Consider the following 16,537-nt stretch of genomic DNA (forward strand, 5'->3'; position numbering starts at 1 on the left):
TGCGCGCGCTGTTGTGAGCCGGTTCGTGTGTGCCAGAAAGTGGGTCGCCACAGTCTGTCATTTCTCTGCCCATTTTCCAGCTGGTCCAAATCCAACTGCAAACTCTGATAGTCTTCCTCACTGTCCACTGTACCCCCAGTCTTGGCGCCACCCATAAATTTGCTGATCCAGTTTACCACATTATCATCCAGGTCATTGATCCAGAAGACAAACAACAACAGACCCAGCAGGAATCACTGCGACACACCACTAGTCACAAGCCTCCAGTCAGAGAGGCAAATATCTGTTACCACCCCTTGGCTTCTAATGTGAAGCCAATGTCTAATCCAATTTATTACCTCACCTTGACTGCCAAGCAACTGAACCTTCTTGCCAACCTCCCATGCGGGACTCCATATAGACAATATCCACCAACTTGCCTTCATCAACTTTCCTGGTAACTTCCTCGAAAAACTCTAAGATTGGTTTGATATGACCTACCATACACAAAGCCATGTTGATTATCCCTAGTCAGTCCCTGTCTATCCAAATACTTATATATCCAGTCCCTTAGAATACTTTCCAATAACTTACCCCCTATTAATGTCAGGATCATCGGCTTATAAACTCCTGGTGTATTTTTAAAGCCTTTCTTGAGCAGGACAATATCATTTCCCTGCAGGATCCTCCAATCCTCTGGCACCTCACTTATGGCTAAGGGTGATTTAAATCTCTCTTCAACTTCTGCACTATTCTCCCACAGGGGATTTATCCACCTTAATTTGCCTCAAAACACCTCCTCCTCTGTATTTGTGTAGGGTCCATGACCATGTTGATGCTTTGCCTCACTTCTATAGAATTTGTGTCCACCTCCTGAGTAAAACCGCCCCACTCCCCCGTGCAGCAGCAACAAACCTTACTGCTTGGATATTAAAACAACACACATCAAAGTTGCTGGTGAACGCAGCAGGCCAGGCAGCATCTATAGGAAGAAGCGCAGTCGACGTTTCAGGCCGAGACCCTTCGTCAGGACTAACTGAAGGAAGAGTGAGTAAGGGATTTGAAAGCTGGAGGGGGAGGGGGAGATGCAAAATGATAGGAGAAGACAGGAGGGGGAGGGATGGAGCCGAGAGCTGGACAGGTGATAGGCAGAAGGGGATACGAGAGGATCATGGGACAGGAGGTCCGGGAAGAAAGACGGGGGGGGGGGGTGACCCAGAGGTTGGGCAAGAGGTATATTCAGAGGGACAGAGGGAGAAAAAGGAGAGTGAGAGAAAGAATGTGTGCATTAAAAAGAGTAACAGATGGGGTACGAGGGGGAGGTGGGGCCTAGCGGAAGTTAGAGAAGTCAATGTTCATGCCATCAGGTTGGAGGCTACCCATACGGAATATAAGGTGTTGTTCCTCCAACCTGAGTGTGGCTTCATCTTTACAGTAGAGGAGGCCGTGGATAGACATGTCAGAATGGGAATGGGATGTGGAATTAAAATGTGTGGCCACTGGGAGATCCTGCTTTCTCTGGCGGACAGAGCGTAGATGTTCAGCAAAGCGGTCTCCCAGTCTGCGTCGGGTCTCACCAATATATAAAAGGCCACATCGGGAGCACCGGACGCAGTATATCACCCCAGTCGACTCACAGGTGAAGTGATGCCTCACCTGGAAGGACTGTTTGGGGCCCTGAATGGTGGTAAGGGAGGAAGTGTAAGGGCATGTGTAGCACTTGTTCCGCTTACACGGATAAATGCCAGGAGGGAGATCAGTGGGGTTGTAGGGAGCGATCCCTGCGGAATGCAGAGAGAGGGGGGGAGGGAAAGATATGCTTAGTGGTGGGATCCCGTTGGAGGTGGCGGAAGTTACGGAGAATAATATGTTGGACCCGGAGGCTGGTGGGGTGGTAGGTGAGGACCAGGGGAACCCTATTCTTAGTGGGGTGGTGAGAGGATGGAGTGAGAGCAGATGTACGTGAAATGGGGGAGATGCGTTTAAGAGCAGAGTTGATAGTGGAGGAAGGGAAGCCCCTTTCTTTAAAAAATGAAGACATCTCCCTCGTCCTAGAAAGAAAAGCCTCATCCTGAGAGCAGATGCGGCGGAGACGGAGGAATTGCGAGAAGGGGATGGCGTTTTTGCAAGAGACAGGGTGAGAAGAGGAATAGTCCAGATAGTTGTGAGAGTCAGTAGGCTTATAGTAGACATCAGTGGATAAGCTGTCTCCAGAGACAGAGACAGAAAGATCTAGAAAGGGGAGGGAGGTGTCGGAAATGGACCAGGTAAACTTGAGGGCAGGGTGAAAGTTGGAGGCAAAGTTAATAAAGTCAACGAGTTCTGCATGCGTGCAGGAAGCAGCGCCAATGCAGTCGTCGATGTAGCGCAGGAAAAGTGGGGGACAGATACCAGAATAGGCACGGAACATAGATTGTTCCACAAACCCAACAAAAAGGCAGGCATAGCTAGGACCCATACGGGTGCCCATAGCTACACCTTTAGTTTGGAGGAAATGGGAGGAGCAAAAGGAGAAATTATTAAGAGTAAGGACTAATTCTGCTAGACGGAGCAGAGTGGTGGTAGAGGGGAACTGATTAGGTCTGGAATCCAAAAAGAAGCGTAGAGCTTTGAGACCTTCCTGATGGGGGATGGAAGTATATAGGGACTGGACATCCAAGGTGAAAATAAAGCGGTGGGGGCCAGGGAACTTAAAATCATCGAAAAGTTTAAGAGCGTGAGAAGTGTCACGAACATAGGTCGGAAGGGATTGAACAAGGGGTGATAAAACAGTGTCGAGGTATGCAGAAACGAGTTCGGTGGGGCAGGAGCAAGCTGAGACAATAGGTCGGCCAGGACAGGCAGGTTTGTGGATCTTGGGTAGGAGGTAGAAACGGGAAGTGCGGGGTGTGGGAACTATAAGGTTGGTAGCAGTGGATGGGAGATCCCCTGAGCGGATAAAGTCGTTGATAGTGTGGGAGACAATGGCCTGGTGCTCCTTAGTGGGGTCACGATCGAGGGGTAAATAAGAGGAGGTATTCGCGAGTTGTCGCTGTGCCTCGGCAAGGTAGAGGTCAGTACGCCAGACTACAACAGCACCCCCCTTATCAGCGGGTTTAATAATAATGTTAGGATTAGTGCGGAGGGAGTGGAGAGCAGAGCGTTCCGAAGGAGTGAGTTTGGAATGGGGACAAGGTGCGGTGAAGTCGAGACGGTTGATGTCCCGTCGGCAGTTGGCAATAAAGAGATCCAGAGCAGGCAGAAGACCAGAGCGGGGTGTCCATGAAGAAGAGGAGGGATGAAGACGGGAGAAGGGGTCATCGGTGGGGGTGGAAGAGTCCTCCCCCCCTCTCTCTGCATTTCGCAGGGATCGCTCCCTACACAACTCCCTTGTCCATTCGTCCCCCCCATCCCTCCCCACTGATCTCCCTCCTGGCACTTATCCGTGTAAGCGGAACAAGTGCTACACATGCCCTTACACTTCCTCCCTTACCACCATTCAGGGCCCCAAACAGTCCTTCCAGGTGAGGCATCACTTCACCTGTGAGTCGACTGGGGTGATATACTGCGTCCGGTGCTCCCGATGTGGCCTTTTATATATTGGTGAGACCCGACGCAGACTGGGAGACCGCTTTGCTGAACATCTACGCTCTGTCCGCCAGAGAAAGCAGGATCTCCCAGTGGCCACACATTTTAATTCCACATCCCATTCCCATTCTGACATGTCTATCCACGGCCTCCTCTACTGTAAAGATGAAGCCACACTCAGGTTGGAGGAACAACACCTTATATTCCGTATGGGTAGCCTCCAACCTGATGGCATGAACATTGACTTCTCTAACTTCCGCTAGGCCCCACCTCCCCCTCGTACCCCATCTGTTACTCTTTTTAATGCACACATTCTTTCTCTCACTCTCCTTTTTCTCCCTCTGTCCCTCTGAATATACCTCTTGCCTATCCTCTGGGTCACCCCCCCCCGTCTTTCTTCCTGGACCTCCTGTCCCATGATCCTCTCGTATCCCCTTCTGCCTATCACCTGTCCAGCTCTCGGCTCCATCCCTCCCCCTCCTGTCTTCTCCTATCATTTTGCATCTCCCCCTCCCCCTCCAGCTTTCAAATCCCTTACTCACTCTTCCTTCAGTTAGTCCTGACGAAGGGTCTCGGCCTGAAACGTCGACTGCGCTTCTTCCTATAGATGCTGCCTGGCCTGCTGCGTTCACCAGCAACTTTGATGTGTGTTGCTTGAATTTCCAGCATCTGCAGAATTCCTGTTGTTTGCTTGGATATTAGCCCCCTTCCAGTTCAGGTGCAAACCATTCCTTCTGTACAGGTCCCACCTTTCCTGGAAGAGAGCCCAATGATCCAAAAATCTGAAGCCCTCCCTCTTGCGCCATCTCCTTAGCCACATGTTAAACTGCATGATGATTTCTGGTCTCACTAGCAGGTAGCATGGATAGCAATCCTGAGATCACAACCCAGGAGGTCCTGTCCTTTTACTAGAACCTAACTCCCTGAACCCACTTTGCAGGACCTCATCACCCCTCCTGCCCATGTCATTGGTACCAATGTTGACCATGACCTCTGGCTGCTAATCCTCCCTCTTAAGAATGCTGTGGACTTGATTCGAGATGACTCTGAACCTGGCACCCGGGAGACAATCTGGGAATCTCAATCCCATCCATAAATTCTCCTTTCTCTTCCCCTAACTAATGAATCCCCTATCACCACAGCTGGCCTTTACCCCACCCTCCACTCTTCCCTTCAGAGCCATAGACCCAGACTCAGTTACAGAGTCCTGACAGCTGAGGTTTTCCTCCACTAGGTCATCACTTCCGACAGTACTTAAATCGGTATATCTGTTGTTGAGTGTAATAGCTACAGGGATGCTCTACTCTAGCTGTGTATCCCCTTTCCCCTACTGATGGTCACCCAGTTATCTGCGTCCTGCACCTTGGGTGTAACTACCTTTCTGTATGTCCAGTCTATCAACCCCCCAGCCTCCTGAATGACCCTGAGTTCATCCAGTTCCAGCTCCAGTTTCTTAGCACGGTATGTTAGAAGCTGCAGCTGGACACAGTTCTTGCAAGTATAGTGATCAGGGACACTGAGGCTCTCCCTGCCTTCCTAAATCCTGCAAGAGGGTGTTCCATTATCCTGCCTGGCATCCCCACTGCTCTAATGCAATAAGAAAGAAAAGAAAGTAGAAATAACATAACAAAATCTACCTATGGCCTATGCCTCTCCTTGAGGAAGCCCTGATGAGTCAAAGCCTCAAATCTGACACTGGCCCACTTGCACAATAACCACTCCATTTAAACCCACTTCTTTTTATTAGATCCTGCCAAATGCCTAATTATGCACAATTCAATGTCACCTTGGGAATTGTGACACATAAAAGGTGCTGACTTTTTCTTGTCACTTCTTTTAAACTCATTCTCCCTCTACGCAATCCAATTCTCCCCGGAAACTGTGATACACAAATAGTGCCGGCTGCCCCTGCTCGCTTCTTTTAAACTCACTCTCCCTCTACAAAATCCAGTGTCTGCTCGGGAACTGTGGTGCGCAAAATGCACCAGGAAGGATATAATTTTGCTCTAAGACCCTCCCTTCTTAAAAAAAAATACACTTCCAAGCTTCCTTCTCTGATTTGGCACCAAGGAAGCAAGTAGGGAGAAAATTCAGAAATTTATTTCGGAAAGAGCATTTTCCTCCATCTGTTTTCACTTAGTATTTGGCTGTCCCAATCAGCATAATTGCTAAATGGTACTTATGAAGAGACAAATGCAAGGATTTATTGCTTTTATGCTCCTGGACCTCAAGAGAGTAGGTGTGTTCAAATAGAACACACACATGATGTGGGCTGGACGTTTTATCTGCTTTGTCATGTTCAACACATGTTCCTTGCCACTTGTTCCTGCACAGTTTTGAATTGATTCTCTGCTTGACATTGTTTACTCAACTCCAGCTCAAGAGTATATGACTGGAATAACAGTAGCACAGGGTAGAAGATGGGTGTGGTACTCTGTACTGGATTTTCCACCCAGCCCATTGTGCTCTGACAGATATTGTCACATTTTACTTCTGCAAATTTTGGATTTGCATTTCCATTCATGTCGAATTTTGTGTCCAAGTGGAGTTCTTAAAAATGCAGCAATCACTTCATGATTATAAAAATAAAAATCTGGGCAAAGGAAAATATCATGGTGAGGTACTTCTTGGGTGGAGTGGAGCTCCCTGAATAAACTACTTGTACATAGGCACATATTTTTGCACACAAGTCATGCCATTCCGGATAATACACATAGATTCCAGCTTCTATTGAAAAGGCTGATTGTTCCTAAAACACAGTCACTTTGAGTCTCTGCTGTTGCTACCATGTTATTTTTTTTTTACCAACTAATTACTTACCACTTCCCATCCCGAATGGGGAACAGAGCAGATTCCAAAAAATGACCTACTGCACTTAAGTATGGATTTGGTAATGTGATAAATTCCAGACCAGCACGAGAATCCACTGAAGAACCACCGTTGCTGAGCACAGGCAGGGTATACTGGTTGGGTGTGATTCTTGGGAAAGTGTTACGTTCAATGGAGCAAACAGACATTTAGTTAAGGACATTTGTTGTACAAAAGATAGAATCATAGAGTAATACAGCACAGATACAGACCCTTTAACCCATGCTTCCTGCTAGTCCCGTTTCATATCATTGACCCATATCCCTCTAAACCCAGCCCTCCACACACCTATCCAAATGCTTCATAAATGATACTATTGTACTTGCCTCAACCATTAACTACCACACAAGTACTCATCACCATCTGTGTTATCTCTCAGGTCATTTTCAAATTTTACCCCCTCTCATCCTAAGTCTATTTCCTGTAGTTTTGGATTTCTCTCACCTGGGGAAAAGACAGTTATCTTATCTATGCCACTCATAACTTTAAATGTTTCTTTAAAGTCACCCTTCATTCTCCAATGTTCCAAGGAATAAAAACCTAGCCTGGCCAACCTATCCCTCAAACTCAGGCGCTTTAGTTCTGGCAACATCCATGCAAATCCCTCTGCATTGTCTCTAGTCTAACTACATCTTTTCTATAGCAGGGTAACCAAAACTGAACACAATACTCTAAATGTGAGGGAGGGAGAGGGGGAGGGGAGGAAACGTCGACTCAGACCATGAGAGGCCTGCGTCGGGCATTTTCATGCCCTACAAGGCACAGATTGGAAGTCTGGGGCGCCACTCCTCGCACAGACTAGAGCAATGTGTGGTTAAGTGCCTTGCTCAAGGACACAAACATGCTGCCACAGCTGAGGCTCGAACTAGTGACCTTCAGATCACTAGACGAACACACGTGACCTCTCCAATTACTTACACAACTGCAGCATAACAATCTATACATCGACAATACAATGTTCCAACTCCTGAATTTAGTGCCTTGACAAATAAAGGCCAGCTTGCTAAATGCTTTTCACCACCCTGTCTACCTGTGACATCGCTTTCAACAAACTTCACCTGCTGACCATTAAAGCAGTGGACAATCTGTTATTTCCTCTACTCTCCTGTTTCTAAAATTCCTTCACTCCCTTCCAAAAGGCTATCAGTTTCAATCATGACTCTGCTCAATAATCCAGTGTGCTCATTTTGCTAGCTTTTCCAGAACTCAATATATACTTAGCTATAATCACTGATTGCAAGTTGCAATTTCACCTCATTTACAGATACATGTCCTCTCCCATTTCATCTTTTTTTACTGATAAGTCCATTGTCTCTACCCTCAACTCATTATTTCCCATTAATTTCTTCCCCTGGACTTTCATATTATTTATTACTAGGACAGATCTTTTTGCAGCAGTTCCAACCTGAATTAATAGGTCTTGGCTGCAGCCTAAATCCCAAACAAACAGACTTACTAACAGAATACAATGATTTATCTGTTTATTTACTGTAACATCAAACTCATTGTGGAGTCTTGTCAAATATTTCAGTCTTCACAATTTTCATTGGGTGTGGTGTGAAAAAACTGCATCTCTGTTCCTGCACCAGGGCAGGTTTGTCAGGAGAACTGAGACTCCATTGGACTGGCATTTGTGTGGATCAAATAATTGCAAATTAGAATACATAAAGAAAGACGTCTTTTGTTTTGGATCCCAACCCCCCCACCCCCCACTACTCAACCTCCCAGTACTTACAGTATCCCTGCAGGGATCACTCCCACCATGATTCGCTTGCCCATTCATCTCCTCCCTCACCTCTATTCAGGGCCCAGAACAGGCCTTCCAGATGCCAAGGCATGCAACAAGAACTGGCAGGAGTGGATTGCCAAGGTGAAAAAGAAACTGGGACTGTGGGGAGGGAATTCCCTATCAATAACGGGCAAGAACCTGGACATCAGGTGTGAGGTGCTCTCAGGGCTGCTGTACTTGGCGCAGGTGTGGCCTGTCCCCAACTCCTACAGCTCGGAAATCACCCGAGCTGTCTTCAGATTCATCTGGAGATCCAAGATGAAGTGGGTCAGACGGACCACCATGCACAAGTCCCTGGACAATGGGGGCAAGAACGTCCCCAATGTCACTCTCAACCTGATGGCCAGCCTCGTGTGTGGCTGCATCAGGTTGTGTGTAGAACCCAGATATGTGGGCACCAAGTACCACTATGTGCCCAGGTTCTACCTGTCGCCCTGGCTACGAAGGATGGGTCTGACCCCACTCCCGCGCAACGCCCCAGTCAGCTGGTTGTTGCCGCCATACCTGTTCTTCATAGAAAAGTTCTTTCAGGTCAATGCCTCTGACCACAGGGTCATCAGGCAGTGGTCGGCCCGTAATGTCCTGCAGGCACTGCAGGAGAAGGATGTGATGGACACAGTGCGGTGGTTCCCTGAGCAGACCGTCCAGTTCATCTGGCAAAATGCCTCATTGCCAGACCTCACCAACAGGCACCAAGACCTTGCCTGGCTGGCGGTGAGAGAGGCCCTTCCCGTCAGATCCCTCCTGTATGCCCGGAACGTCATCTCCACACCCCACTGCCCACGGGAGGACTGCAGTGAGGAGGAGTCTGTGACCCACCTGTTTACACACTTCAGTTCGCAGAGAAGGTGCGGAGGAGGATGGACGGGCTAGTGTCACGTTTCATGCCCAGCAGCTGCATAACAGAGGACTCTCTGATCTATGGGCTGTTCCCGGGGACACACCTGGAGACCAACATCCGGTGCTGCTGGCAGTTCATCAACTTGGTGAAAGATGCTCTTTGGTCAGCCCGAAACTTGATGAACTACCAGCACATGGAGATGTCCGTGGGAGAATGCTGCCGACTGGCACATTCTCGGCTGCAGGAGTACATGCTGAGGGACACACTGAAACTTGGTGCAGCCACCACAAGGGCCTGGTGGGGAAGGACCACAGTTTAGGGTTCTTCTCCCGTGAGAGTGGGAGGGGTCAGGGCGGGGAGTATACCCCTCAACAATGGTGTGGGAAGGTGAACCAACTGAGGGCCACGTGGGTGGCCAGAAGTATGGTTATCTAGAGACCATTAAGGGAAACGTATGTAAAGGATTGAGAGACATTGAATGGTTTATTGTATATAATTTTATTTTTGAATAAAGTATATTTTGAAATTGAAAAAAGCACTACACTTGTCAATCTGTTGGGATCATCTACTGTATCTGGTGCTCCTGATGCAACTCCTCTACAACAGTGAGACCTGAAAGATTGGGGACAGCTTTGTCAAGCACCTTCACTCCATCCACAAGATGCAGGAACCCTAACACTTACTCTAATCCTAATGAATGGCCACCCATTTTAATTTTAATCCCCATTTCCATTCTGACATGTTACGTTCGTGGACTCCTCTGGAGCCTGGGTGAAACTACTCTCAGGTTAGAGGAGCGTAGCCTCCAACCTTATGGTATGAACATCGACTTCTGGACCTTCTGGTAATTTTCCCCCTCCTCTCTTCTTCAATTTCCTATTCTGGCTCCCCACTTACCTTTTTGCTACTCCTCTCCTCACCTATCACTTGCCCTGGTGCCCCTGCCGCTTCCCTCTCTCCCTTGGTCCACTCTCCTCTCCTATCTGATTCTTTCGTCTCCAGCCCTTTACCTTTTCCACCCAACTCCCAGCTTCTTACTTCATACCCTTCCCCTTTCACCCATCACCTTTGACATTGCACTCGGTCCCGTCCCCCATCTCTTTATTCTGGCTCCTTCCCAGTCTTGACGGAGAGGCTCGGACCAAAATGACGACCCTTTATTAATCTCCATAGATGCTGCCTGACCTGTTCCTCCCAGATTTGTGTGTGTTACTCTGGATTTCCAGCACCTGCAAAACATTTTTGTTTTGGCTAACTGTTTCCAGTCAGATTTCTTCATATATTTGGGAGAATTTTGATTTCTTAAAATTTACTTTCATTTTAATAGACTTTAAATTGTCTCCACAAATTGCCAGGATATTTAACAAAGCTCTAAAGAACAATGGTTTGCCGGATGTCAAAGCTTTGAAAAAAGTTTAAGAGCAGTGTTTTCTCACTGTGCTGCAGGAGGCCCTCTTACCAATCAGACAGATTCTGGAGTCCAGCATGTTTTCTACCTCTGAGCTTGGCCCTCTGCATTTGGACCAGGTTCCTGTAGGTAGAAGTCTCTGTGATGCTTCAATGGTATGAAGTGCTTTGTGAGGTTGGTGATGAAACATATCAACTCTTACCCGAGAGGTGACTTGGATCCATTCCAATTTGCCTACTGTCACAACAGGCCAACAGCAGATGCCATTTCATTGGCTCTTCACTCAATCTTGGAACATCTGGACAGTGAGGATGGATAGATCAGGATGCTTTTCATTGACTACAGCTCTGCATTCAATACCTATCAAAACTATTCAATAAGCTTCACGACCCAGGCCTCCTTGTGCAACTGGATCCTTGATTTCCTCACTTGCAGACTCCAGCCAGTTCGGATTATCAGCAACATCTCCTCCATCAGCATAGGTGCACCACAAAGCTCTGTGTTTAGCCCCCTGTTCTACTTGCTTTACACTTATCACTGTGTAGTAGCACAGCTCCAATACCATATTAAGTTTGCTGATGCCATCACTGTCCCTGGCTGAATCAAAGGTGGTAATGAATTAGCATATAGGAGGGAGATTTAAATCTGTATGAGTGGTGCCAAAACAACATCTTACTCAATGTCTGCAGGACCAAGGAGCTGATTATTGACTTCAGGAGTAGGAAACCAGAGGTCCATGAGCCAGTCCTCACTGGGGGATCAGAGGTGAAGAGGGTCAGCAACTTTAAATTCCTCGGTGTTATCATTTCCGAAGACCTGTCCTGGGTCCGGCACTTAGGTGCCATTACAAAGAAAGCACAGCAACTCTATTTTCTTAGGAGTTTGCAAAGATTCAGCATGTCATCTAAAACTTTGACAAACTTCTATAGATGTGTGATGGAGTGTATATTGACTGGTTGCGTGTCTCTTTCTTCAGGAATGCTTTCACCTTCAACCCTCTAGAGGCCACATCTGCCAGATTGCTTGAAGTATTTACATACCTCCACTAAGATGCCTGTGAGACCTTAAAGAACTTCTGATCACAACTGGCTCTTTTCCATATCTGGTTATGACTCCAATCAGTGAGCTAGTAAGATACGGTCTCTGTGAGAGCTGAGCATTAAGTGATATTCCCTGAAAAGTCGCTCCACAGTCAAATGCAACACCAAGTTTTCCTTTTTGGGGATGATAAAGACCATGATGTGGAATATACCAGTCTTCAATTACTGCATTCCAGATCCTCCGTTGACACTCTTCGGCATAACGTTTGGAAATATCACTGTTCATGAAAGTTGTGTAGTCACTATGAAATGACACATCCTTCTTAAATTTCTTCCTTAGATTTAGAGCATGCTGTTCAGCAATCTTCCTGTTATTTGGCATGTTAACCTCCTGCTTTCCCAAAGGGAAACTAATCTAGTAGTGGCCATCCACCAGTTTAAAAAAAATCGCAACCAGCTCCATGAACTTGTGATCCTCTCTTGTCAAACCAGGCCGTTTAGCTTGACTGCATTCAGAGAACTCTGCCTTGAACTGCTACTGTCAAAGCTCATCCAAGTTCAAAACTGAGATCCTCTTAATTGTCAGCTCAGGCTGTGCACAGTCTCGTCCATCACCATTGTTTCATTTGAGTGGTGCCTTCACAGTCCAACCAAACATTGTTCTAATCACATAATGTTCATTATTAACACTGCAAAGCACTCGCGACAGCTCCAATGCTTTACGCACATTCATCTCTATCAGCAGCTCAATTTCTGCATCAATCTCTGGCAAACGGCCATTCTCAGGTGAGACCACCTCTGGAGATCCCTCTGATGTGGAATGTTGTCTCCATGATCAGGCATACTTTCCTCTGTAAAGATGTTAGATAGTTCACAATAGCTTTCTCCATCTAAGCCAGCCATTTCCAGTCCTGAAACAATGTAACTTCTCACAACCTTCTCTAGACCCACAGTGCGCAACAGAATGTGTGTCCTTTTTCCTGTGAAGTTCAGCTTGTTCATTAGGCCCACTGTGCCGAACACTGCTGTATTCCCTTGATTTAGGAGAGCACAATATCCAGTCATTACCCTTCTTAGACTTCACTTGTATTGGAATTATGGAAAGTTTACAATCATGATCACCAGTCCCAGTAAGGTCATTGGATACCAGGACACTGCTGTCTGATTCTTTCACGGCTTAGACAATAAGACTATATAATATTGGAGCAGAATTAGGCATTTAACCATCGAGTCTGCTCTGCCATTTCATCACGGCTGATCCGTTTCCCTCGCAGCCCCAATCTCCTGCCTTCTCCCTGTATCCCTTCATGCCATGACCAATCAAGAATCTATTAGCCTCTGCCTTAAATATACCAAATGACTTGGCCTCCACAACCACCTGTGGCAATGAGTTCCACAAATTCACTACTCTCTGGCTAAAGAAATTTCCCCTCAACTCAGTTCAAAATGGAGTCCCTCTATTCTGAGGCTGTATCCTTTGGGCTTAGACTCCCCCACCCTAGGAAACATCCTTTCCACATTACACTCTGTCAAGGCTTTCAACATTTGATAGGGTTCAATGAAGTCCCCCTCATTCTTCTGAATTCTAGTGAATACAGGACCAGAGCCATCAAACGCTCCTCATACGATAAGATTTTCAATCTCGGAATCATTTTTTGTGAACCTCCTTTCCATTAGTTCCAGGTTCAGTTTTAGTTTTACTTCTCATGGTGGCCATAGTAGAGGCAAAGCGGCTTCCTTTAGCCTGAGAACGAAGTTATGACTGAGCTTTGTTCACACCTTTGCTTATTGCTGGTGATGTAGCATCTTGTATATTCCCAAACACTGGGTCTGTAGCAACCTTTACTTGCCCTTCAATAAAATCAAAACATCAGCAGAAGTGGTCTTACAGTTGTGCCTTTCTTGCGGTTTACAGACCACTGTTCTTCATTTATCCCTAATTGTATAGTGCAATCTCTTTACAACAATCAACATTAGCAAGCATGTCCAGCTCGTGCATGTACTGCATTTCTTCCATGGCACTGCAACAGCCTCTAAGACTGTAGTCTTGAAGAGCTTCTGCATTTTCGGATTTGATAAGTACCCAAGAAAGAGACTTTTGAACATAGGTGGATGCATTTTTTTGTTCTTTACCAAAATGATCCGGTAGTAAAGCCTTAGCTTTGACATATTCTTTCTTAGGGTCGACTTGCTAGCAACTTCCGACAAGTTCTTGAGGGCAAACCCTAGTGTACTGTTCAAGGAAGTAAAGGTAGTCACTCTAGCTGCTAATCTTGCCTTCAAAAGCCCTCATAAAAGCCCTCAATAATTCAGAAATGGATTGCCATCAAAGATTTGAATCTCTCTTTTAGGCAAAGGTGAAAGTGTTGCTGTGCTAATAAAGCTGTTATTTCATTTTGCTTCCTCATATCAATAATACTGTTTTGACCTCTATCGTCTGAAACAAGAGTGCTTCCATGCTTTGAGTGTATGTCCCCTTTGAGCTGTTGGATATGAGATAGGTTCAGTGTCTCATTTGTACACGCTGAGAGTAAACACCCTGAACTACCTCTCAGGGGTCTTGTTGATGCATCCTAAACTCTTGAGGAACCAATGAATCAACATTGATAGTCTTTTTGTTTTCTTCTGTGCCTTTTCAATAGAGGAACTCACAGCACAGGACAGTCCTGCTGGAGCAGTTTTACCACTCACCACACTTGAAGCCTTTAGCACATTAACTTCAGCCATGTGTGTGGCAATTTCTTTCTGCAAGTTAAGTTGCTCCTTTCTTTTGCGTAGCTGTTCCTTGCTTTTCTGTAGCTGCACATCTTGCTCTCGCAGCAGATGTTTGTTCTTCTATAATCAATGATGTGTGATTAATGCAGCTAAATCAGAGGAGGTATTAGATACAAAAGATTTTCTTCTTGCAGAATTTTGAGCGCTGACACTTGACACACTGTCCTTTGGTTCTACATCATCCTGCTATACATGTAGTCAAACCATGCCTTGGAATTTGAGAAACATTGTGTGATGGAAGGTGAGACACAGATTCACTCATTGCAGTAACCTGATCTTCAGTGTAACATGTTTGGGTCAACCATTGATTCACAACCTCTATTATTGCACTACTACAGCTGTCAATGTTTGAAAAACATTCCTTCTGCTTTCTTGTTCATCCTTGGGAAATAATGACAACAGCTTCACAGAGATAGTCAAGACCTCAAGATAAGAATGCACTTGTAAGGCATTTTATTTTTCACAAGATAATTGATGGCATTAACTTTGTTCACATTTATGTTATACTACTTTCGAAGACCTTCAATTTGATTTGCCTTAGCTTTAGCAGTAAGTTTAATTCCTCGTCAGCTCCAACTTCAAGGTTGCTGATGTCAGTTCCATGCTTCGATACACTCATGTTACTTTCTCCTTATGGCACAACTCACAATTAACTCTTTGTTTGCCCACAGCATATTCATATAACACACAGTGAATATTCCATTGAGTAAACATGGGCAACAAACAAACTGTCCACCCATCCACAGTGCTTAAACTAAACATTCAACTCAAATGTTGGCAACCCGGACAATATTTCAGCAGTTCGACAAAACAACAAACCCTCAGGCAAAGACCATGCAATCAAGAAATGGTCCCTAATGGGCAGGCAGTGCTGACCATTGAAAACCATGTTCAAACCACAAATACACAGCATGAATCAATAAAAGGTCGCAGATAATCCTACCACAAGTTGCTCCACTTTAGCCCAAAGGTCTGAGGCAATCCTTTGCCATAGACCGGTGTCTATTTGGCATGACTATTTTTTTGTTGACCAAAACAAAGTGGTTACTTGAAAACAAACCAAAACTGCTGAGAGACTCTGTACAGGAATTGACACTGTATGACGTACTTCCAAATAACTGAGTTCCAAGTCGAAAAAGTATGTTCAATCCTTTATTATGAAACCAGCAAAGATGAACAATTTTATAATGATAAAAAAACACAACTAAATTACTGATATAGTGAAATGAGTAATTAGCATTCAAATTAGTGTAATTAAGAAATGAACAAAATAATATCAGCCCGGTTCACCCCCCCCAAACTAAACTAAGACAAAGCATGAATATGTAACTGTACTCATTTACTTCTACCACTTCTCATCCCACATGACAAATTACTGAAACCCATAATAAATGTGCAATACAAAATACAATGCACGTGGCTCCAGTACAGCCCATTAAGGCCAGGCTTAGAGCAATCCCAATAACTAACTTATTTCCCTGTAAACTATTCTCACAAACACTGATAACAGTAACAGTAGCTAATTAACCTAACGTTCATTTTTGGGATGATAGGGAAAGTTTTAATGACCACATCACAAACATAAAGCTCCTAAAAGCACTGGAGATCAGAATCAAATCTGAAGATGCAGGAGTTGCCCCACTTATTGCTCTCGTAATGTTGTTCTTCGAGCTCATGCTGGGATTCATTGTGAAAGTCAAAGTAAAATTCATTATCAAAGTATGTATATGTTACCGCATACTACCTCAAGATTCATTTTCTTGCAGGCAATTACAGGTAAATTAAAGAAATACAATTGAATTTATGAACAATACATAAACAAAGACTGACAAACAACCAATGTGTAAATGAAAAACTGTGCTTTAAAAAAAATACTAAAAACATGAGTTGTAAAAAGAGCAAATCTGTAGGTTGAATTGAGGTGAGTGAAGTTATCCATGCTGGTTCAGGAGCCTGATGGCTGTCAGGTAATTACTGCTCCTGAACCTGGATAACAAGGCTTTTGTACCTTGTGCCCAATGGTATTAGCAAGGAGAAGATGGCCTGGATGATGGGGGTCCTTGATGATCAATGCTACTTTCTTGTGGCAGCGTTCGAGGTAAATATACTAAATGAAGGGGAGGGCTTTGCCTGTGATGGACTGTGCTGCATCTACCACCTTCTATAGATGTTTCCATGCCCGGGCATTGGTATTTCCATACCAAGTGATGATGCAATCAGTTAGTTTGCCCTCTACTGTGCATCTATAGCAGTTAGTCTAAGTTTTTGAT

The sequence above is a fragment of the Mobula hypostoma genome, chromosome 3 (genome assembly GCF_963921235.1).
Source record: "Mobula hypostoma chromosome 3, sMobHyp1.1, whole genome shotgun sequence".
Classification (NCBI taxonomy): Eukaryota; Metazoa; Chordata; class Chondrichthyes; order Myliobatiformes; family Myliobatidae; genus Mobula; species Mobula hypostoma.